Below are 25,802 nucleotides of genomic sequence, written 5' to 3' on the forward strand. Positions count from 1 at the left end.
CTTATCGGTATCTTCCTTCACTGGACAAACGACCTTAGCATGAGAACAACCTTCAATATTATTTAGATCTTTTTTGTTAAAGTGAACTAAATAATATTCTTGAGAAAGCCCTTTCCGAACAATGCCAGATTGGGTTCTCTTTTTCATAATGATTACTTGGACTGGGAAAAATCCAAGTAAATCATTAATTCCATTTTTGATCTCTTCAGGTGACTTATAGTCACTTGAGAGACCTTTCAAGACGACTTTGAACAAAAGTTCAGTTTTGTCGTCATAAGTAAAAAAAATGTGCTTCTTCTCTTCAAGATGTTTGAGAAGAAGTTCGCGATCTTTAAGAGTTCCCGGCAAAACGAGACAGTCTCCTTTCTCTGCGATTTGAAAGGAAACCTTGATTTCCCTAATGGAGTTCAAGATCTCCTGCCCAAATCCCCCAAATTCGGAACAACTGACCACTCTTTGGCGGCACTCTTTGCTTCCTCACTTGAATCAAAGTGCCTGGGCCAAAGGCTGCATCGATTTGGTGTTCGGATAATTTGTTTAAAGAACTGATTGCTCTTTTCGATGCAATTATCAACATTGACATTGCTTTTAGTGACAGTTTTAAAACCCACTTTTTTAGAAGGAAGTTGTGAATTCAGATATTCACCCTTCCTTATGTTTGTAGTTGCAACAATGCTTAGTGAATAATCGAATGAAGAATAGATCTTCTAAGAGGTTTTTTTTCAATACGGTGTCCAAGGAGGATTACCACTGCTAGCTTTCTCTAACGGATCCAAAGAAAAATCGAAGACACGCGCCCAAACAAGGTTCGAAAAGGGATCAATAAGTATGACAAGTAGTACTGAAAAGTACTGTTTTTGAAGCACTAAGAAATACTTTTTTATTGCTTAAGACTTGCGACAGTAAAAAGAATTTGTGTACGCTCATTATTGCAGTACGATACGCCACGATTTTAAAATTATTAAGCTGATTGATAGTTATCCGAACATAAACCAAACACCAAAAATCATCAATCTCCCACGATGAACAATTCAAACGGCCCACTTAGCGGCACTCACGCATGCATTGCTGAGGCCCTTCTCGGGATAGAAAATTCACCAGGTCTCAGCAGCGTCGTGAACGTTTTCCCCCTATCCATCGCATCACGGTCGCTTCGATCCATGCTCTTCACTCAGTTCGTTGTTTTCCGGCGTCGCGTGTGGATGTGTTCTAATCCGTGGCTTTCGCTTTGATATTGCCAGAGTAGGTAAACGTTTGCTGCCATTCGGTTGGAGGAAATATAAAGATAGATTTTTTTCTCTCCTTCCTGTATATCGGACTCATCAGAAGCAACAGCAACGGGCAAAACGGTACAGCGAGTGCAGTCAGTGAATTTATCCACTAGTGAAACCAGGGCGAAAAACGTCGAATTGTGTGGTTGCTCTATCGAAGGGAGGGTGAAGTGAGTCTTTTTTTTACGCAGTGTCTAAGGGCATCGTGAAAATTGTGCTTTTCGTGTGGGAAAAGAAAGTCGCAAGGTGAAGATCAGAAGCATTGAAATTCATCAAATATCTAGAGAGTGTCAGTGAAAATGAAGCAATTATGATTGTGTGAAAATTTTATAATCTCTACATAAAAGGAAATGGAATTGCTCTCGGCTTAGATGGCAATGTGAACGGCGAAGTGGAGCAAAAAGATGCAATTTATGGGAGTTATTCGGGAGAAAATGTTGAACCAAAACCATACGGAACATGTGGATAGACAGTCAGCCAGTCGGTGTATCATATCATTATGACCCAATGAATGGAACGTAACACACGAGGATGGAATCAAGAATTCAGAGCATTGCTCGCAGCACCCTATCTCCGATTCCGTTGCCAATTATTTTATTAACAGCCCACCACCCATCAGAACACAGCTCTTGCTCAACTGCACAGTGTTTCATGAGGCTTGAATTTGTGATCGAAATAAATTTGGAACTTTTTGACAAACTTTGAAGTCAAGAATCCTGGTAAATTGAATTGGGAACATAGGAGTTTTGAAAATAGAACTTCTTAATATTTCAATTATTAATTATAGTACTGACTCTGCATTAGTTATCGGAACAAATACAATTTAATTTGAATTAACAATACTCCCATTCAAATTAACCCGTATCCGCCCAACAAATGTAAGAAAGTCCAAATTACTGTAATTGCGGCAATTCTTGGGCAGTGTCCATTAATTACGTAACGCTAAAACTGGAAATTTTCTAACCCCTCTCCCCCCTCCGTAACGCTTTTTGTATGAAAAATTTCAAATTTTTGTATGAGCCGTAACACTTGAGCCTACTCCCCCCCTCCCCCTAGAGCGTTACGTAATTTGTGGATGCCACCTTGATGAATTGCATTCGTGTTAGCTCGAATGAAATCGTCTGGATGTTTAGTTTTTCGAAAACCATTGAGTGTCTACCGTTTCGGAGTTATGCCGGTTGGTCACTGTGTCAGATCGGGTAAAAATGACCCTATTATCTTTTTAATCAACTCTAGAACACAATAGAATACAAACGTAGAAGTAATTCTAGAATACAAATATGTGTCAACACCTTATGTACCAGGACTGGGAGAAAAAATAGTTAAATATTTAAGACAATTTAACATTACACTTGCTTTAAACCTATAGATAAAATTAACCACCAAGACAAGATTGAAAAAATATCAAATATAGTATATGAAATCCCTTGTGGAGTGTACGAAAACAAAACATTTATTTTAATTTTTAAGTAAACGATTAGAACAACACAAAAATGATGTAGAAACTACAAAAATAGGAAGTACAGGTCTAGTTTAACATACAATTAACGAAAATCATTGCTCCAATTTTTATAGCACTAATATACTAAACGAAATATCGAGAACAGACACACGATTAATAGCGGAAACTTTCTACTGTAAAATTGAAGAAAAAGGGAAAAACAGTAAACTTATAAAGAGACTCCATCAAGTTCAGGTCCGCATACAACGGCCTGATAGATAAGTTAAAAGTAGAAAAACAAAATGTACAAAACACCAGCATACTTACAACAAGAGTTTCCAAACCCGGGAATATTTCCCGGGAAGTGAGATTTCTCAGGATTCCCGTTTCCCGGGAAATTATTTTCTGTTTCCCGGGATTCCCTTATTTCTCGGGTAGTTCAATTTAAAAAAAATAATTAAGCATCTATGTTTAAACAAAAACCATCGCACAATTTACTTTTTATATCATTCTAACCAATGAGCTACTTGGTCACTAGTTATATTGCAATGTTGATTTGTTGTTTGTCGTAGTCAAATTGATTGTTGATAAAATTGATATCTTTTTGACCATATGTTTTTCCAAAAAAGATTACCGTTTTGAATCATATTACGGACAGCTTCAAATTCCGGACAATCTAGTTTGTATGGGATACATTTCAGACGAAATGTTTCAACTTTTGCTGTGCAAAAGTTCTCACTTTCAAGGCTTGTTTTAATAAGCTTTTTCCATAGAAATCTATGCAAACTGATAGTGTCTGACTGTCTTAGACGTCTCTTTAGCGGCTTGACGACTTAAACTGATGGTTTGACTTTTCTAATAATGATTTCCATGAGTTGTCCGGAATTCGAATCAAAGTGTCCGGAATATGAGGCAAAAGTGAGGAAGCGTCCGGAATAAGAATCGTGAAAAGGCCACACATTTAGATTTATTTAAAATTATTGAAGTTACAGAAGCGTATTCTTTACCCACCATTCGGAAGTTAAGCTCGATAACGCTGACAAATCATACAGAATGATTTATTTTGTATGCTCTATGCTGAGTTATACTTCACTAAGGCCTTAAGTGTCCGTGATATGAATCAAAACGGTATATGCTATACAAAAGAAAGAATTTTTCGAGGGGTCTTTTTCATGAATTGAGTTGAATTCTAAAGTTTTCATGGATTGCTAGTCAGTCCCATCTGTAAAAGTAGACACTGAGAAAATGGGATGAGAAGTTTCTAAACTAGTTTTCCATACAAATGGTCAAACTATTCCAGGAGATTGGTAAATGATTCAATCCTGCGAAACATTAACATTTTGCTTTGCACGCCAATATCTTTCCGAGAAAAATATAATGACCACCAAAATATGGTTCATTTTTCTATCACCAGGTGTGAAAGTGAAAGTCTGCACGCGATTATTTTATATATATATATTTTTTTTTGGACAATTCGACTTGGTGTTTTTTCCTGAATTCACGGAATTCATCAAACAAAAAGTGTTGTCTACCTAGCGCATCTGGAAGATGACAACTCAATTTTGTCAATAATTCAGATGCGAGTTACTTGCGATTCACGGCTGTGTAAAAGTTGCAATTTTCAGCATACGCGGACAACCAGTCAGTGATTTTCGATAGCGATCGATATCGATTCGTGTTCAATCGTTGGCGATCGCCATCGCTGAATAAAGATCTATAAAGAAATTGCAACACTGGTTGATCGGGTAAGCCTCTAGTTGGTTTTTATTCAAGTGCCTGAAAGGATTAATGTTGGTAAATATTATTTGAACTCCATACGATTTCTTAAGAAAAAGCTTCACATGGACTTTTGCTCAATGTTATAAACGTTCTTGTTGTGAAGTTCAGCGTTTCAAACAAAAACAAACAGATTTTTTTTTTGAGAAACATGAATGAATTACTTACAAAAAAGAAAACAGCCATACAAATTCACTGATATAAAAAAATATACATGAAATACGAATAGATTAAAATAGAAAATTTCATCAAATTTGCTTTATTTCCACATGCTTGAAAATTTCCCGGGCTTTCCCGGGAAATGGAAATTATATTTCCCGTTTCCCTGGAATGCAATTCCGAGAAAATTGGAAACTCTACTTACAACACAAAACAAATAATTGATCAAAATAGAAGAAAACAGGTAGATGATGGTGTAGGACTTACTCTATAGCATGAAAATTATTAAAAATGATTATTTAAGAATTTTCTAACGAAATAAATATGTAAGGAACCACTGAGGATGACTGAATCCATGAGTAAGTCGAAACGTTCGTTAAACGCTAGGTTTTAATGTTTATATCACCGAAAAAAGCCGATGAAATCATCATACACAAAGAGAGATTTGTAATACTTTGACTTGTGTAATGAATCTTTAACCAAAACAAATCAAAAATCGCTTGGATTTCTATGAAACTACAAAAAATGTTGTATAAAACTCATTGCCATTCTCGATTTTCACAGCAACTTTTCAACTCGGCAAGCTTCGTAGGATAAATGTAAGACTCGTGCTGTAAAAATCATCACTCTACAACTTGTTACGTAAACAATTTTTTGCAATTCCTCATCGTAATAGGCTGTTTTTTATCACACCAATCTGTCATGAAACGGCCTACTTTCCTGCACTGAAGTATGCAGTGTGGGAATAGTCATTACGCAACTGAAACCAGTACTGTAATTATTCATTACGCAACGCTTTCTCATTACGAAACTGTTTTGAGTTGCGTAATGAATCATAACACAACATTTTTCAGAAATTGTGAAATAATGGTGAATGCATTCCGACATAATTTCTGATACCCTCAAGTGGTCTTCTCCAAAATTTCAAAAAATGTTGTACGGAACTCATTGCAGAACTCGATTTTTACAGCACTCGTCGTAATTACCCTACTCGGCAAGCCTGTTCCGTAAACTACTAATGGATCCGGTAGAAATCAAGACCAACACTTATTTGAAGTTCTTGTTTTCTCGGGCCCGGAACGTCGCAGTGTTCATAAAAGTCGTAGGATGCAGCGCCTTACTAAAAAAAATCAATTTTAAAATGCGGCGAGTTTAAAAAACACTCGTGGCGATGTGACAATACTACAATTTAGCACAAAGACTGTCTACTTATGAAGAAACGTTATACTTGTTTCTAATTATGCATCAACCTTTTAGAACGTTCATACAATGTATTTCTACTGATATACAATCGATTGTTTGGATTTATCGTCTGCACTGTACTTGTGAAGCTTTATGTGAATTTTTATCGTATACTTTGAAAATGGTTTCCTACGAACCAACCAATCAAACAATAATTAGCACTCGTGAAATGTTTTGTGTTCAAATTAAATGGCCAAAATTTCTAGACCGCACCCCCAGTTCTGTTCCACATTTTGCAAGAAAAATCTGTAATTTAAGTAACCAATTTCCTTCAAATGATTCCCGAATAGTACCATGTCTGCGATAGCTTTCGAAAATGATGAAGCTAATCACATGACCTCCGAAAAACTAGGCATACAAACGATCCCATCAAAATGAAGACAATCCATCAAAAATTTTATGTTTTGTCTTCCGTTCAAATAAGATCCCTAAAGAAGATCCACATTGGAAGCGAAACGTTGGAGCCAAGAAAATAAATTTGTAAGACCTTTATAAGACTGCAAGTCAGAAACGATTTTTTAAAAGAATAATCCTAGTAGAATATCATTAGATACAAATTCAAATAACAAATTGTGTAGTATTTTCTTTGAAAGTCGTCTAAGTTGGTTGAGGATTTCATAACAAAATTTAAAGGAAACAGTTAAAAGGACAGAGGTTGTTTAAAATTTATTTTAATTAAAAATATTAGTTTAACATAAATTGCTATTATAAATCGGAGAGCAATTGCTTATACATGGCCAGTTTTTTTTTCTTTTTTCTCTTTTTCAAACATTGTTATAGTTATGGAAAATGACACAACTAAAAACATATTTTGTTAGAAAAAATGTGCTAAGTACTATGCAACAATTCTGTTATAATCTACTGGTCGTGTGAGTTGTACACTGCATTTTAAAGGTTTTTTATTATTGTAGTAGTTTTTTTCAACGATTTTATGTCTCTAACGCATCAATTAAATTTTTAATTTTAGTTTTAATATCTAAAAAAATGAAACATCAAAGCACCCCTACAACACGATTACAATGTAAAAATGCATTCATACGTCAATATTTTAATTTGTTCAACCCCAATATTTTGATAATTTATGGCCCGTTCATTTTACAATTTGAACAAGTAGAGTCAGTGTACCAATAGTCGCACAGCTAAGATCAAATATTTAAAAAAAAAAACAAATAATAAAGCCAGCTGCATTGTTTTTACATCATCTCTCTTATATGTGTTGTGTAAAAATATATGAATACTACCAAAAATCATATTTTTGCATCAAATACTGCTTGTGCCATTATATGAACACATGTGGCTATAGTAGAACTATTTCGAATTGCTGTTTCCATTTCTGGTGGTGATGTAGGTTCATAGGGAAATTACTATGAAGAAATTTTGAAAAAAGTTCCTAACAAGTTAGTACTGGAGTGGTACAAAATTATCACCCCAATGACTTTTTCTATGTCTAGAAGAGCAATGATAGTATACATTAGTACAAATAGTACTTTGTTAAAAAAGGTTTCTACATTCCGAACAACTTCTCTGAGTCATATCTCTTAAACCTACTTTTCTGACGCAAAATAATTTCGATCACAAAGTTAGGCCTCTGAAAGCACTGTGCACTGTGCAGCAAAGAGTTTCGCTAGCAATCTCTCCCCCTCATCCAGACACACACGGTTCCGATCGGACTATCCGGGATTATTATGCTACGGCACAGAATTTTTCCTCAGACGGCACGTCTGTCTGCTGAATGATAAAAAAAACACCCAATGTTGGTTACGCTTCCGTGACTCAACCGCAATACAGTAACAGCACATCCCATCTCTCTCTCTCTCTCTCTATCTCTCTCTCTTCAGTCCATTATCATAAAATAGTTTGCACCTCCCGTTCGTTGTTAATTGATCCCATGTGAAAAATAGACTCTTTAACACCACTACCAAGACCCAACTCCCCTAATTACGTTGAAGCTAGGTAAAAGGGCTTAACTTTAGAAGTACTTCTATGCATGTTACGTGCCAATTGTGAATAGCTTAGGACTCATATTTTATCCAACTTTTCTAGTTTCCTCGTACAAATTTTGATGGAGGGAGAATATCAACTCCCCTCGACTAAACAGACATATGTATAGTATGTTTTCTCACAGTGTAGGTTCTAGTTCAAGTAAGACAACAAGTGCATTTGAAAAAAAACGCAGTGAAAAATATGTTTTTCATTAAAATAAATGATGACTCAAATTTACCAAATGGGGGGGGGTGAATGTGACTAGAAGACTACTAGAAGACCAGCAAATGTTTATGTATAACACGGATATTTTAGTGGATTCAATCTTAAAGTTTGAAAGTTGAGAGACTCGAGTCCGAGAGATCGCGTACTGCTCAGATTGAATGTTTACTTTGCAGTCTAAATTGTATCTACTTTTTGTCTAAATCTAAGCTAAAGGTTTCTAAAGGTTTCCAAAAGCAAACGAATTGAAAAGCATGAGCTCGCATTGATAACACAAATCTGTATTCGAAATTGTTATCCGAAATAACAATTTATGTTTTATTATACTCTATTAAGAAAGTGTTCGTGACCAGTTGATCCTAACCTAACTTTAAAAAAAATCCTTGAAGAAGAAGAGGTTTTCTTCTACTTATTTTTCATCATGGCGTTACATCCAAACTGGGACAAAGTCTTTTTGTCAGCTTAGTAATCATATGAGCAGTTTCACAGATTTTATCTGAGACCTTTCTCTGCCAATTGACCAATTTTGGACGTTTATCGTGTGGCAACTACGAAGAAACCTTATGCTGTGGAAAGTCCCATAAATTTCGATCACGAAAAGATTCACGACCGATTGGCTCTAAACCCACGACCCTTAGCTTGGTCTTGCTGAAAAGCAACGTTCACCGCTACTGCTATTTGATAACATCTTGTAGAAATTTTTATGATCGAAGGGTTGTCTTCAAAAATAGATAGAACATTTTATTTTCAATATTATTAGTTTAGAGGAAACTTCAACATATGCTATTAACAAACATAGAAAATTTCTTCTGGCGTTCTTGAAAGTTTTCGAGAAAGGTCCATTTCAGATTGAATGATAATGTACTAGATTAGCCAGTATTCAATTTTCAATTAGTTATATTTTAGACAATATGACAAAGCAAGTTTTTTTTTGTAAAAACAAGAACAATGTAAAAATGAATTCCAGTAACCATCACACCATAATTTTGCAATGGAACTTTGTGCTATTGAATGATGATTGCGGCCAAATCGTAAATAAGGCACAACTCACCGATACTTCAAATAAACTGTAGAGCCGCCTTATGTCTTATCACTTGCAATTGTCAATAAATCGCCCATCGCATCGCGTTGCACCGTAACTTACGTGCTCGTATAATGGCAAATGCTAATCGAGATCAAATTAGGTCAAGTCAAGGTTTCGCCACCGGACTGACTGCAAACAATCCAGAGCGACGATACGGTGCAGTGGCCGCAAAATTGTTTGCTGGACAGAACATCGCCTCCGTTTGAAAAGTACAGCTTTACTTCAGGTATATTGGTAAATCTGACAATCGATGCCAAACAATCGATATCAGTGGTTGAACTATAATAACAATAACATCGTGTCACAGCGCACAGTGGTCCAGGAATCAGTTTTACGCGGAAAGATGCATTTTGAGCTTTAGAATTAAACATTAGACAAAGTTGTTTGTATTAGTAAGGTCCTTTGTTTGGTGTTATTGAAAATTAGGGTGGACCACATTTTCATAGAAATTGTGTAACTAACTTTCTTATTTGTAGAAATTATTCTATACATGCTTCAGCAAAGTTGTAGACCATTCAATTTTAAGCAACTTTGCCAAAAAAAGGTTTTTATATCTCTTAAATTGACCGATTTAGAGCTATTTTACTACGGTGACATAGGGTGGTCCGAACAAAATTGGTTTTCTGGCTCTAGAGTTTTCAATTCAAATTTCTCATCAAAGTAGTCTATGACACACTTTTAGAACTTTGAAAAATGCGTAGTTTGGTGAGTGAAGAAACTCGTTATCTCTTTCCTTTTGGGAGTTATTGTTGTTTTTCTCTCAAAAACATGCCTACTTTGATTGTGAATATTTTTGATTGGGGCAAACATAAAAAATATCTTTTGACGGCATGCAAAAGACAAAATAAAATTGTAAATTATATATAAAATTACAAATGTGTTATTTTTGTAACTCTAATAAAATGCCCTTAAAAACAAATGATTTTAAGCAGAAAAACTTTAATAACTTTTGAACTAAAAAAGATATCACCAATCTTTTTGCATGAAAATTTGCGTTAAGTTGTTAAGTTCTAAAGTCGTTCATAGACCGCTTTGACGAGAAATCTGAAATAAGAAAGATAGGGCTTTAAAACTATTTTGAAGATTTTCATAGTATGTATTTCCTTATTATTTAGCATTTTGAGCATGAAAATGCAATTTTAGACAAAAATCATCTTCTACAAAATTGTTTATAAAAATGTAGGCTTTCATACTGAGTCATTCAAAACTAGGGTGGTCCACAATTTCACACAAATCATATAATCAACTTTTTTATTTGCAAAAATACTGGTATATACTCTTAGGCAAAGCGGTAGAACTTGGAATTTTGACCAACTTTGCCAAAAAAAGTTTTTCTGTAGCTCAAAATTTGACCAATCTAGAGCATTTTTTCCTAATCATCAAAGGGTGGTCCAACAAAAATCAGTTTTTCAATTCTAGTGTTTTTAATATTAGTTTCTCGTCAAAGTCGTCTATGAACGACTTTTAGAACTTAACAAAACGCAAATTTTCATACAAAAATATTGCTGATATCTATTTTAGTTCAAAAGTTGTTAAAGTTTTTGTGATAAAAAATATTTGATTTTCAAGGTGTTTTATTAGAGTTACAAAAATAACACATCTGTAATTTTTTTATATAATTTACAATTTTATTTTGTCTTTTAATTGCCTTCAAAAGATATTGTTTATGTTTGCCCCAATCAGAAATATTCACAATCGAAGTAGGCATGTTTTTGAGAGAAAAACAATAATAACTCCCAAACAGAAAGAGATAGCGAGTTTCTTCACTCACCAAACTACGCATTTTTCAAAGCTCTAAAAGTGTGTCATAGACTACTTTGATGAGAAATTTGAATTGAAAACTCTAGAGCCAGAAAACCAATTTTGTTCGGACCACCCTATGTCACCGTAGTAAAATAGCTCTAAATCGGTCAATTTAAGAGATATCAAAAAACTTTTTTTGGCAAAGTTGCTTGAAATTGAATGGTCTACAACTTTGCTGAAGCATGTATAGAATAATTTCTACAAATAAGAAAGTTAGTTACACAATTTCTATGAAAATGTGGTCCACCCTAATTTTAAATAACACCAAACAAAGGACCTTACTAATACAAACAACTTTGTAGAAGATCGTTTTTGTCTAATGTTTCATTCTAAAGCTCAAAATGCATCTTTCCGCGTAAAACTGATTCCTGGACCATAGTGCAGCGCAGCAGCTTTTGGCAGAATCAGCAGTCTCATTCGCTTACGTAGGGGAACTGAACTGTTAGTTCTAGATTACGTGGTCTGGTCACTCTCGCTCGCGTTCAGTGTGACGAAACAACTTTGGGAGGTAAAACTGCATCTGTGGTTTGTTCTGATTTGATTCATTGAAATTGCCACGATATTTGTCTCAGCCCATGTTTTTCGTTTGTCGCAAATTCCGGACACTCGATTTTCTAAGGAAGTTTAGATGAAGTATTTCACTGAAATTTATCATGCGAATTTGGGGTACGATTGCAACTGAATTTTAATATACATAGAACTATTTTATACCTTGGAAGTTGTAATGATTCTTTAGCAACGTTGCGAAAATCTCAATTTCTCATACCTCATACTTGAGATTGTTCGCGCTTGAGCTCACGCAACTAAATAGCCAAAACATTTTGCATGAGTTGGCTCATCCATTTGGCTCATTAGTAAGTATTTCTTAAGTTTTTTCACGTAGAGAATTTATTTTTGTTCTAGACGTCTAATAAACCTTTCTAATGTAAACAATAACATTGGGGTTTGACAGCGTTCCGATGCGTTTTATGATTGATTCATTTTTGACGGCATGAGCGTGAGCAAGTGATTTTGCATCGAAATCACATGCGTGAGTTTTGCGAAGCAGATCTCAAAATTTGATTTAATGAGTTTGCTCTCGCGGGAAACCTCAATGATTGAGATTTGAGTGTGAGTCTGTGGTGTGAGTCTACCACTTATCATCTTGAGTAGGAGGTCAATTACTCATTAACTAACATTGATAAAATTACTTGTGAAATAATTCGTGAGAATAGGGACTACATAATTATTTGGAATATGAGACAAAATTTACGTTTTTACGTGAAAATAATAGTAAAACATATTCAATCTACCTATTCAACATCACACATATAAACAACATTGAAATTATCTCGAATACCTGCATATTTATACTTATAATATGCATAAGTCAATGTTCGCTCAAGAATCCATCATTTAATGATCAAAAATATAAAAAAACACAGTTTCTCATTTAATTTTTTTTAAACCTTCATGAAAACTTTTGTACTGCATTCTAAATAGCAACTATAGTGCAGTGATATAATTTCAAGAACTTTGCTTTGAATTGATCTGGTATAGAAAATCGTTTTACAGTTGACGATTATTTTCCTATCAAGTGTTCGGAATATAAATCAAAACGGTAGACTTAGAGTCAAACTTATATAGTGTTCCAGCTCACTTTCAAAAAGGTCATTTTCCATTGTATTAAGTATGTTAGTCGGATCACGCTAACGATGCACCGTCGCTGAATTAAACGAAGGAGATCATTGTCGCTAACTTCACCGCCATCACCTACAATCATCGCACTGTGTTTTATTTTCTCGATTTCATGCGCTTTTCGAATAGCGCCCAAACCATTGATTTTAGCGATATAGTTTGTTCGGAGAAGTTTCTTGGTGTATTAAAGCGCATCTTTTGATGCAAAAAGTTTTGTGATCAATCCACTTAGCAGTGAGATAGAAAATAGTTATTTATGCAACAAGTTGCAAAATGATGATTTTTTCAGCACGAGTTGTACATTTATCCAACGAGGCTCGCCGAGTAGGATAAATACAACGAGTGCTGAAAAAATCGAGTTTTGCAACGAGTTGCATACAACATATTTTGCTATTTCAAAAAATGCCGTTTCAACTGGATGAACTCTAAAAGCACAAGCAAACATTTCAAGAGAACCCACATATGTATACAGCCATGAGTAGTTTCAATTCAGTATTTTTCAATCACGTAGGCTGTGACAGTAGTACCCATGAATGTCACAAATTTTCTCGCTCCCATGGGTTTCATGCAGATCGTTCCTATTAGAGGAATCGCCAAGCTATGTCGGAAACTGATCGCACAACGGATGTAGACTTTAGTGAAGTGACTAGCCGTGTAAACCAAATGGACAGTCTCGAGTCGAGAATTTTCTCCTCGCTGTAGGACACCGACAATCCTCACCTCACGCCAGATGTAGAATAAACTCGAGGTGAGAACGACTCGTTTCGACTCACACGCTGCCCAGAATAAGCATGGCATGAAGAGACTGGGACACTGGGTTATTCGGTTGACGAAAACAGTACTGAAAAGTGCTACTTTTCAGCACCGAAAAGAGTGCTGAAAAGTAGCACTTTTCAGCACTGTTTCTTTTGGTAGGAAAAGTAGGCCGTTATGTTGATCAACTTCTCAATGAAAAGTTGATTGATTTGCAACGGAATTGCAAAAATTATTTTTTCAAAACATTTAGATAGACATATGGTGTCTTCGGCAAAGTTGTAGATTTGGCTATTTGAAACAACTTTGTCGAAGACACGATTTTTCTATCTCTTATACTTTTTGAGCTATATGCCGTTGTATGTGAGTGGCCCCTAAAAATCATATTTTTTATCATAACTTTTTTCCAAGATTTTTAACATTATTTGTGTTTTCTACAATGTTGTTTGTCATGGAAAAACCCGTGTTTTGCTGAACATATCATACCCCTATCTTTTGAAGTAACAAAGTTATTCATAAATAACTCTTTTTTATAGGGTAGTTTAGGTCTCTATAACTGCCTTCGGCGCAAAATGGCGCAGACAACTCTTACAAATCATGAAAGTACCATACCTCCCCTTTCGGCAGTTGATGAAAACTATTGTCTATAAGCGTCTTTGCATGGGTTTTTACTATCAAACAAATAAGCCTTATTAAAACGAATTCGACTGATAATTCTTTTACTTTAAGAGAAAGGGAGATGCGATGTTCAGCAAAACCACGCGTTTTAAGATGTTTAACAACTTTATAGAAGACATGAAAAATGTTAAAAATTTATGTAAAAAGTTATGAACAAAAATGATTTTAAATGAGTTTTTTCATACAAATTTATGTACTTTATGTAAAAAAATTCGTAACTCTTTTACAAGATTTTTAACATTTTTCATGTCTTCTATAAAGTTGTTGAAGATTTTAAAACGCGTGTTTTTGCTGAACATTGCACCTCTCTATCTCTTAAAGTAAAAGAATTATCAGTCGAATTCGTTTTAATAAGGCTTTTTTGTTCGATAGTAAAAACCCATGCAAAGACGCTTATAGACAAAAGTTTTCATCAATTGCCGAAAGGAGAGATACGGTTCTTTCATGATTTGTAAGAGTTGTCTGCGCCATTTTGCGCCGAAGCCAGTTATAGAGGCCTAAACTACCCTTTAAAAAAAGAGTTAATAATGAATAACTTTGTTACTTCAAAAGATAGGGTGATGATATGTTCAGCAAAAAAAAACAGGTTTTTCCATAACAAACAACTTTGTAGAAAACACAAATAATGTTATAAATCTTGGAAAAAAGTTATTATAAAAAATATGATTTTTAGGGGCCATTCACATACAACGGCATATATATCAAAAAGTATAAGAGATGGAAAAATCGTGTCTTCGACAAAATTGTTTCAAATAGCCAATTCTACAACTTTTCCGAGGACACCATATGTCTATCTAAATGTTTTGAAAAAATAGTTTTTCTATCTCACTGCTAGGTGGATTGATCACAAAACTTTTTTCGTCAAAAGTTGCGCTTTAATATACCAAGAAACTTCTCCGAACAAACTATATCGCTAAAATCAATGGTTTGAGCGCTATTCAAAAAGCGCATGGAATCGAGAAAATAAAACACAGTGCATCGGCACAGTTTTAGACCAGTAATGCAGCAATAGCAATAGACATGTCGTGATGGTTGACATGGGTGTAACCAGAGGGGGATCGGGAGGCTTTGTACGCTCCAATTTACTCTGCAATTTAATGCCAAAAATCTTATCTGAAATCTTTATATATTTTATATTTTTAGATCAATCTGCAAACAATTTATTATTAAACTCAAAAGTTTAATGCTACGTATCACCGAAAAAGTCTTTGGAGAATTCATCAAAGAATTTGATGAAAGATAGTTTTACATATTCCTCAGGAATTCCATCTGGGATTCCTAGGAGTGCTTCGAATTTCTTCTACGAGTTGTCAGCGCTACCTCAAGCAATTTTTTGGAATACATTTTTGGATTCAGAAATGTCTTCAACACACAAGGAATAGCATCATGAATTCCTAAAAATGGATATGTTTAGGAGTTTCCCCTGTTTATTTATTCGAGCATTTCTTCTCGGATTATTCTAGGAATTACTCCAGGTATTACAAAGAAAGATCCCTTAACCATTCTTGCACAAAAGTCTCAAGGAATTTCTTTGGGATTCCATCAGAGGCTTTTTTTTATAATTGCGGTGAACTTTAGTACATTGACATATGGCTATTTCTTCATCTATTAGAGTTTTTTTTTCCACTAAGCGGTCGTACACAAATTACATCATGCTCCAAAAGGAACGGGGGTAAGTCATAACGTGACAAACCCTTCACAATTTTTGAGGGAGGGAGGTCGAAAATCTCGTTATTTAGCGTGGCATAGTTTGTGTACCATCCTTAATTTAATCCGTGAATTCTTTCTGCAGTTCTTTCGACGAACCCCTCAAAAAGTTCATTGAAAACTTTAAAAGATACTTTTTATTGTTTCTTCTGGAAACCAAAAAAAAAACAAGATTTTAATTAAAAGTCAAATCAATTTATTTCAAGAGTTACATTCAATTCGTGTCACATTATCCAGGATACAATCCTGCAATTTCCCAATTTCTCTTCTTCCAAAAATGCATTGGTAATAATTTCAGAGCCTCATCTAACATCACTACGAACACTTACGAGATTGGATTTTTAAACTTTTTTAAACACATAAGAGATTGGATTTTCAAACTTTTTTAAATTTTGGACCGCCCTAATGTACAACATTCTATATTTGGGTGGAAAAGAGGCAGACAGTTCGTGGGATAGATGAGGAAGTCGTGTTATTTTGAATACAAAATCAAATTTGTTTCAAAAATATCTGAAAGTTTTCTCATATCCATCTCTAAAAGAATTTTTGTAAAAAAAATCCTGTATAAAGTTCATTATGAATCTGAAAAAGATTTTTTGTTAGTATATATCTTGAAGATAATTCTCGTGTTATATGGTAAAAAGTGTTGATTGTTGAAAAGTAGATGAAGTTTAGAAAAAATCTTGAGTTTATTCCTGAAGAACCATTGGTATGTAGCATCCCTGAAAAAATCTCTTCAAATATTCCTAGTTTAGCCTGGGTAAAATTGCCGTTTAATGGGACCGCAAACAATCTAAACTTCAGGGATTTCCCTGTTTGGAAATTTCCAAGCCATTGAATTGACCCGTTACTCAACCTTATCCCTTAACCCACTGTGAAAAAATAGAGTGGATTCTAGACTGGTGCAAATTTTGAAGTTTTTGCTCCCCTTTGCTTAAACGGTATCAATTATGATGAAAATCGTTCTCCCAAAATTTGAAGAAATTTGGCTGTGCTCACGTCATTTGAAATTTGTAGGGAAATTACTATGGAAAAGGCAAACCTTTTGTGTTCAGCCCTCCAACTACTCGTCATGATAATCTATGGAAAAGTGACTCTTCTCATGTGAAATCTTCCTAATCACAACTTTGCCAAAGACTACATATTGATGGAACGTAAGAAGATATATTTTCTTATTCATCTATTCCATTAAAGACCGATCCAGTTGGTCACCGAATTCCGTGAAAATTCGCTACTGTCATCTCTCCCTTACTCGATATTGAAGGGACCATCGAGTTAGGGAGGTATCGAGTTACAGAACATAAAATCAGTGCAACTGCGATCTAAGAGACCATCGAGTTAGCCATGAAAACCAACTTTTACTATGGTTCTCTAACTCGATATCGAGATAGGGAATATCGAGTAAGGGAGAGTTAACTGTATTTTGTTCCTTATCCGAAATAAGGATACGCGTGTTTTTGGATTTTTTTTGATTAGGGTGATCATTTCCGAAATAGGGTGACCAAAAAATCGCGATGTTATGAACATTAAAAAAAGGGAACAGCCTCCAAAACACGAAAAAAAAAATTTTTTTTGATTTTTTTTAATGTAAAAAAAACAATTTTTGTGAAATTTTATATTGTTCTTTAAAAGTAAAAATCTTTAGCTCTTATACCGTCCAAGAAAATTGAAAATCGATCAAGCGGTTCAAAAGTTATTATATTTTAATAAATAAAAATTTTGCAAAATCGCGATTTTGTAGTCACCCTATTTCGGAAATGTTCACCCTAATCAAAAAATCCAAAAACACGTGTATCCTTATTTCGGATAAGGAACAAAATAACAAATTTTCTCGGAATTCGGAGACCCACTAGATCGGTTTTGCATGAAATGGCTGTATTATTGATTACAAAGTCTTAATCATGCTCACGGTGCTCCAATTACCGTTATTATCAAATAAAATATACCATTCAAACGGCAGTCAGCAGTTGATTCCTGACGTTGTTCTGTACCTCTGGGCCGATTTTGAAAAAAACCTTAGTCAGAATTTTTAGTTACGTCCTTTTGAAGTTTATATGATAGAAATCACATAAAATATGCCATTTTTACTTGTTTAAACAAAGAGTTTATACAAAAATAAGTAGTTTTGATTTTTTATCTGGTTTTAGATATTGAAAAACAAATTTTCCTAAAAAAAAATCTAGGACACATTTGAAAAGGGCCAATGCTATGTTTAGTTATTACTTATTAACCAATACACGAACAATTATATCTAACAATCTCACGCCTGATAGTGATTTTAGGAAATTGTCCAAAGCATTCAAATATGAATGAATAATTCTTGGACAGGATATGCAGATACGCCCTTTTCAAGTGTATGGAAAGAATATTGCATGGTGAATTCCGTTTCATCTATAATCAACGGTTAGGTGCATACATAATCATTACACCTTTGCGGTTGTTCTTATTTCATTAAATTTAGCAAGTTGCATAAAATTCACACGTACACATGTTGTCTAGATTGACATTAGAAAAGGGCCAAAGTATAATTGAAATATATACACATCAATATAACTGAACATCAAAATTAATCGCAACATTCGAACATAACATATCTGTATCTACATAATTCTATATTCTATTCAATTCTATTTAATTTTTTTCTATTCTAATATGTTCTATTCTATTCAATTCTACTTTGCCGAAATTTATTCTATTCTGATCCACTCTACTTGTTCTTATACATATTTTTACAAATGCCAATGTTGTAATCAACAACTGCGCGCAAAAGAATTGAACGGTACACTTTCGATGTCTGCGCTATGCACAGACTCCGACACCAGCTCACTATGTCAGCCTAGTCCTCGACCAGTCGCATTGCAGAAGCCTTTTACATGAAACATGGTGATATGATATTTCGAAGATTTTGTTAGACTCTGCTCTTCCTAGCTCTCGACAAACTTGTTCAAATTACCTTTAAAACAAGGATCCAGCTCAAATGAAAAGCATTTAACACAAAATGCTTCAGTTCCTTAAAATACATAAAAACTATCATATATAAGTTGAAACCCTTATTTGGACTTACTGTGAAATAATAATTCAAATCTTCGTTAGGAGTCAGAATCTGTGCAGAGCAATTGTTTACAGAGCTGGGAGCGCTAAAAAGCCGTACAAATATCGAAAGTGTATCATTCAAATCTTTTGCTCGCAGTTGTTAATTAATACAGTGTCCATTTGTAAAAATATGTATAAGAACAAGAAGGGTGGATCAGAGTAGAATTAATTTAAGTAGAGTATAATTGAATAGAATAGAACAGATTAAAACATAAAAGAATTAAATAGAATGGAATAGAATACAGACGTATGTAGGTTCAGATAATTGATGTTCGAGTGTTTCGGTCAACTTTAATTCAGTCATTGTTCAGCTATATTGAAATGTGTATATTTTCATAATATTTTGGTCCGTTTTTCAATGTCAGTATAGACAATATGTGTACGTGTAAATTTGGAATCGTTCAAATATTACGTAACGAGGGGGTTCGGTACTGTTACGGTTCATACATTTTCCATACAAAAGCTGTAACGTGGGGGAGGAAAGGGGGTCTCAAATTGGAAAATTCTGCGTTACATTATATTTTTTCTATGCAATTAGTGAATGAATAAGAATAACCGCAAAAGTGTAATGATTATGTATGCACCTAGCAAACCGTTGATTATAGATGGAGCAGAATCCACCATATTCTATATTCCATATTCTTTCCATACATTGCAAAAGGGCGTATCTGCATATCCTGTCCAAGAATTTTTCATACAAATTTGAATGCATTGGACAATTTCCGAAAATCACTACCAGGCGTTAATTTGGTAGATATCATTTTTCGTGTATTGGCTTATTAGTCATAATTAGACATAGCATTGGCCCTTTTCAAACGTCGGTCGAGAAAAATTTTAGAAAAATGTTTTTTTTTTTAATATCTTAAACCATATAAAAAATTAGAACTACAAAATTTTATTATAATCTCTTTGTTTAAACAAGTTGAAGTGGCATATTTCGTGCGATTTTTATCATATGAACTTCAAAAAGGCATAACTCAAAATTCTGTCTAAGGATTTTTTTTTTTCAAATTCGGCCCAGAGGTGCAGAACAACGTCAGGAATCAACTGCCGACTGCCGTTTGGATGGTATATTTAATTTGTTAATAACGGTAATTGGAGCACCGTGATGCTAAGATGTTCATTCAATTATTTTCAGAGCAACACTGCTTTTTTGCTGTAGAACATAGCAACCTGGATTACTTTGATCTATTCTTCCCGCCAGTAGCACCACTGCCTGTTGCCTACAGAACAGTTGGTGAAGAATGCTACATGCAAACCCACTTTATGACAATTTATCCTGACGTCTAATTAAAATGTGGTATGGTCTAATCCACCGGTGTACTAAATTCACTCGGTCTGAGAATTGTGACACTTGAGCGGGGCACGCTCCCGTATAATCTCCACTGGATCTGGACCCGCTCTAGTGTCAAAATTGTGCGACCGAGTCAGTTTAGTACACCAGTGGATAAGACCATTTGGCAAAGTTGTAGCTGGGAAGATTTCACACGAGAAGAGTTTGTTCACTTTTTCATAAAATTTTATGCCGAATAGTTATAGGGCTTATCACAAAAGGTTAGCGTTTTCCATAGTAATCTACTTATAAACTTCAAATGACGTGTGCACAGTCAAATTTCTTCAGGCCTATTTAAAACTTAGGGAGGATGCTTTTTACCATAATACAAATCGTTTCAGCATGGGAGCATTTTAGAATATACATCACTCTAGTAGTTATCCATCATATTATAGCTTCTTAGGTCACTCGCTCCCCCTGATGGAAATTATCGTAACACCCATGTAAGTTGGAGCTGTCACTTCTGGCCATTGTCAACGGGAAACGAGATCTTCTCTGCCTTTGAACAGCTGTGCAGTTGATGCAGTTGCTCCAGCCCTCTGCATCCAGCAGTCAGTAATTGAGATGTCGTCGCGTGTCGTGCTCGCTGCTGAACATGACGAGAATTAATCGCAATGATGAGAATACCCAACCGTCATTACCGGTGCCAGTGGTGAAAAGATGTCACGCGAGTGACGTATATTTCAGCTTAGCATGTAAGAGCAGCGTAATTCGACTGCTTGAAAAGTAAGTGTGGATGACTTCGCCTTATCTAGCTGGACATCTATTTGAACATAAGAAATCTGACGAATTGTTCTGCTGAAGGGTTAACTGAACTCACTGAATGAATAAACATTAATTAAGACTCATTGTAGCTACTTACTCGTGTAGTTTTTAAACAGTAGTACTGAACATCTTCTTCTTCTTGGCATTACGTCCCCGCTGGGACAGAGTCGGCTTCACAGCTTAGTGCTCAATGAGCACTTCCACAGTTATTAACTGAGAGCTTGCCATTTTTGCATTCGTATATCGTGGGGCAGGTACGATGATACTCTATGCCCAGGGAAGTCAAGGAAATTTCCATTACGAAAAGATCCTGGACCGACCGGGAATCGAACCCAGACACCCTCAGCTTGGCTTTGCTTTGTAGCCGCGAACTCAGCTAAGGAAGGCCCCCTGAACTGAACATGCACTCGATGGAAAACAAATTACTAAAGCAGATCGTTTGGGGTCATGTTACATAATATGATTCTGTTGACCAGCTGTTTCGTGTGTTTGTTTCTTACGATGACGCACGTTTTATAAATTCTTGCAATGATTGAAAACACACGCCTGTTTTTTTTTTTCAAACTCGTAAAAAAATCACTGCCATACCATCAAGTGATAGCAGTATAATCACCCTCATTTCGCCATAACGTAAAGCCGGTTTTAATTAAATTTTCTTTTCTGGTACCCTTCGGAATGGATGAGCCCGCCCGTTTCCAACATAATACCACCCCACACTCAAACAAAATCAAGCGACAAGAGTTCTCAAGCCGGCTGTAGCAGTAGAAAACCAAAAGAGAACACTCAAACTAAAAATAATTCTCCCATAGAATCTGAGGCGGTTTGCCGGTCGGGGAAAATCTTAATCGCAAATGTCAACACCATGGGGACCGGCCTCCATATCGGCACCGACCGATCGTTAAATGAGCGGAAAACATCATCAGTGGCGATATGCATGTGGTGGAAATGGGTTGGTCCTCTCCGTATTTTTTCCAAGTGTTGGTGAATAGTGGGAGTTGGAAAAACGACCACAAATGGAGGACAATTTCATGGACTCTGTTTCAGTTCGAAAACTAACGTAATTATCTGAATATAATTGCAGTTGACAGGTTTGCATGACAATTTCAGATTGGAAGATTTGTAAAGAAAAATGCTCCAGTATGCATTGATTAAGGACTTCGGGTTATTTTGTCTTTCCTACAAAATATTCAAAATTTTAGTTGGATCCACTAAGATGTCATCACTGATGCAAGTATCTCCAGGTTTCGATTTTTTATGAATTCTTCAAGCAACAATGTGTATGCCAATTCCATTAATGCTCCAGTCAACTGACGATCACTTAATCAACCACATAACCGTCCGCTCGACAAATCACTTCATGCCACATAAACATCGAAACGACCCAACGGAAACAAATTGGGGGCAACTATGCGTTGTTCCATCCGGTTGGCTTTTCGTCACATTGATCCCATTTGCCTATGCACTTCCATTGATCGAATTACTCACGCAGTGCCTGGTAGTGAGATCCAGTGTTCACCGAAGAAGCAACCCGATCCATCCCTCTGATATCCGATTGCGGTCACTGTGCGTTGTGGATGATGCCATCTTTCCGCCTGAGGCCAGCGATCGGAACTCGCGCGTTACAACACCTGATGCCTCCTCTATCTATCTAAAACCACGCTTAGCGGGCGACCCATTCTCGTCTCGTGGTCCGCTAGCTAACCCGAACCCATTGTGCAAGGGCTCCATTATCATCGGTAGCACAGTAGGTAATTGAATTATAAGCTAGTCTTTTTTTTTTAAACAAAACTTCCACTCAAGTGCGCGAATGGAAGAGTTTGCAACAGTTTTGCAAACTGATGCTAGCCAGCAGACCGTGACCCAGCTACAGAACCGTACAGGTGCGGCTGCTACTTCACCAAACGGCACAGCATAAGGAACAATCGTTTAACCTGTTGCGCGTACGCTTCTGCCCAAGTCGGCACGACGCACAGTGGGACGAAATCAAAAAAAGTGGGACTGTGTGTTTGCGCTGAAACTATTGGGTTTAGCGTTTCGACATGTTCTACAAAGTTTCATCATTTGTTGAGTACTTAATTTAGACACTGAAAAAAATTTCACTTAAAGTTATATACACTGAGAAAAAAAATAACTTTTTTAATTATTGTCAAAATTGAAAACTGTCTAAGGAAGTATACACTGACGAAGTTAGGGGGTAAAAATGATGGGTACCCCCTTAAAACTCATATTTTCTCCATAACTTCTAAATTTGATTTTTTGCATTTTTACAATGTTCTACAATGTTTAAGGTGCTGTGAAAATACACATTTTTGCCAAAGACACTGAAGCGCTAGCTCTTCATTTTGAAGATTTACGAACGATTTTCTGATTTTTTCACATCAAATTTAAGTGTGCATATCTTGTAAAGTTGCAAGTAGTAGCAGCTAATTTTAGCATCATGCTGTTCCTCAACAAATACCCTTTTAATATATGTACGAATAATTGCGGGGTCAAGCGGGGCTCATCGCAGTTTGTTTAATTGAAAATTGTATTTCCTATAAATAAATGTATGTTTTCTAAATTTTAATTATTGTTTTTTTTTTCTATCTGTTATTTTTTTTATGTTTTGCTATGATATTTAACTCTTGGCCCATTTTACGAACGGCACATTTATGATGTTTACTGTTTAAGTTTCAATTTGACACGGTTGACAGTTGTTGTTCCCGTGAAAAATACTGGATTTTTTTTTTCAAGTGTATCAGGCTTATTAATAGTTAAACACAGTTTTATTAATCCTTAAATACTCAATTTTGTCCCTATACTAGATACCGACTGTCGCTTTTTGTAATTTTGCAAAGCTAGGAAATCAATACATATACAGATATACAGCGCTATAATAGACATCTAAGCGATGTCATTGATAGCTATCAAAACAAATTTGTATCTTTCTATGCTTAAATGTTCTTAGAAGTGAAATTCAATTATTTTTTATTACTAAGATTGTAGTATATACAATCAAATTATACATTTAAATCAGTTGAACAGTTGATTTCAACCTTATAGCGGTATTTAGCGCTTTGATATACTTATAAAAATGTTGTCAGATACATGGAAAAATAAGTATTACTTTAAAAAATATAACTGTCAAATTTTGACAAAAACTGTAAAACATAACTTTTTACATCGTTTAAAATGGGCAAACATTAAAAATTCCATAGCAAAATGAAAACAATACTTGAAAACTGCACCACATAAATAAAAACTACAAAAAATATATGTTTAATCATAGGAAATACAATTTTCAATTAAACAAACTGCAATGAGCCCCGCTTGACCCCGCAATTATTCGTACATATATTGAAAGGGTATAGGTTGAGGAACAGCATGATGCTAAAATTAGCTGCTACCACTTGCAACTTTACAAGATATGCACACTTAAATTTGATGTGAAAAAATCAGAAAATCGTTCGTAAATCTTCAAAATGAAGAGCTAGCGCTTCAGTGTCTTTGGCAAAAATGTGTATTTTTACAGCACCTTAAACATTGTAGAACATTGTAAAAATGCAAAAATTCAAATTTAGAAGTTATGGAGAAAATATGAGTTTTAAGGGGGTACCCATCATTTTTACCCCCTAACTTCGTCAGTGTAGGAGATAGAACTTTTCCGTCTTCGACAAACTTTCATGAAATGATGTCGCCTACAATACTTCCTTAGACAGTTTTCAATTTTGACAATAATTAAAAAAGTTATTTTTTTTCTCAGTGTATATCACTTTAAGTGAAATTTTTTTCAGTGTCTAAATTAAGTACTCAACAAATGATGAAACTTTGTAGAACATGTCGAAACGCTAAACCCAATAGTTTCAGCGCAAACACACATGTCCTTTTTTTGATTTCGTCCCACTGTGCGACGGGTGAGCATTGAACGGTAGAATAACTTTGCAAAAACAGCGATTATGGAATCATCGTGCTTTCCTAGCTTGTTGAATTATGGTGGGTTCCTCTTTCTGGATCACTCATCCAGAGGTTGAAGTAACACGACTTGGTTTCGCCGAGTGGTTTGAATCCAGTTTTACCTTGACCTCACCTCACCTGCAAGAAGTAACGAAAACAGATGAGGGCTTTCCCCGGGTGGTAGGCAGTGGTTCGCAACGTTTCATAATTTCCTACACATGCTGAGTGTCGTTCGGAAAGTTACTTGACCAATGCGTCTGCACTAAATCAGCAATGATTCCTTTCTAAGCTCCTGAATTCCTGAACAATATGCAGATATTGTGCGATAAACGCAAATCTAAAAAAACCACTTGGGTAGTGGTACTTCTAGCAAACTAATTGATTCTCTGTATAGGAGGGGTTTAAAAATTACACGTATTATATAACATGATTTATGGATATCCTCCAATAAATGGAGCCGATGATCAATGGATTTGAATTCCTTCAATTCAAGAAATCCATTGAGTATGGCTTCCCAGATTCAGTTATCAGTGTATCAGTGTAATCAGTGTTAACCAGAATCATTATACTCGGCAAGCCTCGTAGGATAAGTTTACGACTCGTGCTGTAAAAATCATCATTCTGCAACTTGTTCCGTAAACTACTATTTACGAGGTTTGCCGAGTAGGATAATTACGACGAGTGCTGTAAAAATCAAGTTCTGCAACGAGTTACGTACAACATTTTTTTGCAATTTCGTAGAAGACCACTTGAGGGTATCAGAAATTATATCGGAATACATTCACCATTATTTTACAATTTCTGAAAAACTGTGGTGCTATGATTCATTACGCAACTTAAAACAGTTGCGTAATGAGAAAGCGTTGCGTAATGAATCATTAC

At 35.3% G+C, this 25,802-nt stretch overlaps 1 protein-coding gene across 11 annotated transcripts in view; it reads left to right on the top strand.

Annotated features, from left to right (window-relative positions):
* Positions 1 to 1,170: 1,170 nt before the first annotated feature.
* LOC5569430 (dihydropyrimidinase) overlaps positions 1,171 to 25,802 on the top strand; it is a 76,854-nt gene continuing 52,222 nt past the window's right edge. For 2 of the 11 annotated variants that reach the window (XM_021854607.1, XM_021854613.1), the window contains exon 1: positions 1,171 to 1,242. The gene's annotated coding sequence lies outside the window, so the exon portion shown is untranslated. Of the gene's footprint in view, positions 1,561 to 25,802 lie in introns of all 11 variants that reach the window. The other 9 variants (XM_021854603.1, XM_021854614.1, XM_021854604.1 and 6 more) reach the window with 8 other exon arrangements.

Source organism: Aedes aegypti, chromosome 3 (assembly GCF_002204515.2).
Source record: "Aedes aegypti strain LVP_AGWG chromosome 3, AaegL5.0 Primary Assembly, whole genome shotgun sequence".
NCBI classification, from domain to species: domain Eukaryota; kingdom Metazoa; phylum Arthropoda; class Insecta; order Diptera; family Culicidae; genus Aedes; species Aedes aegypti.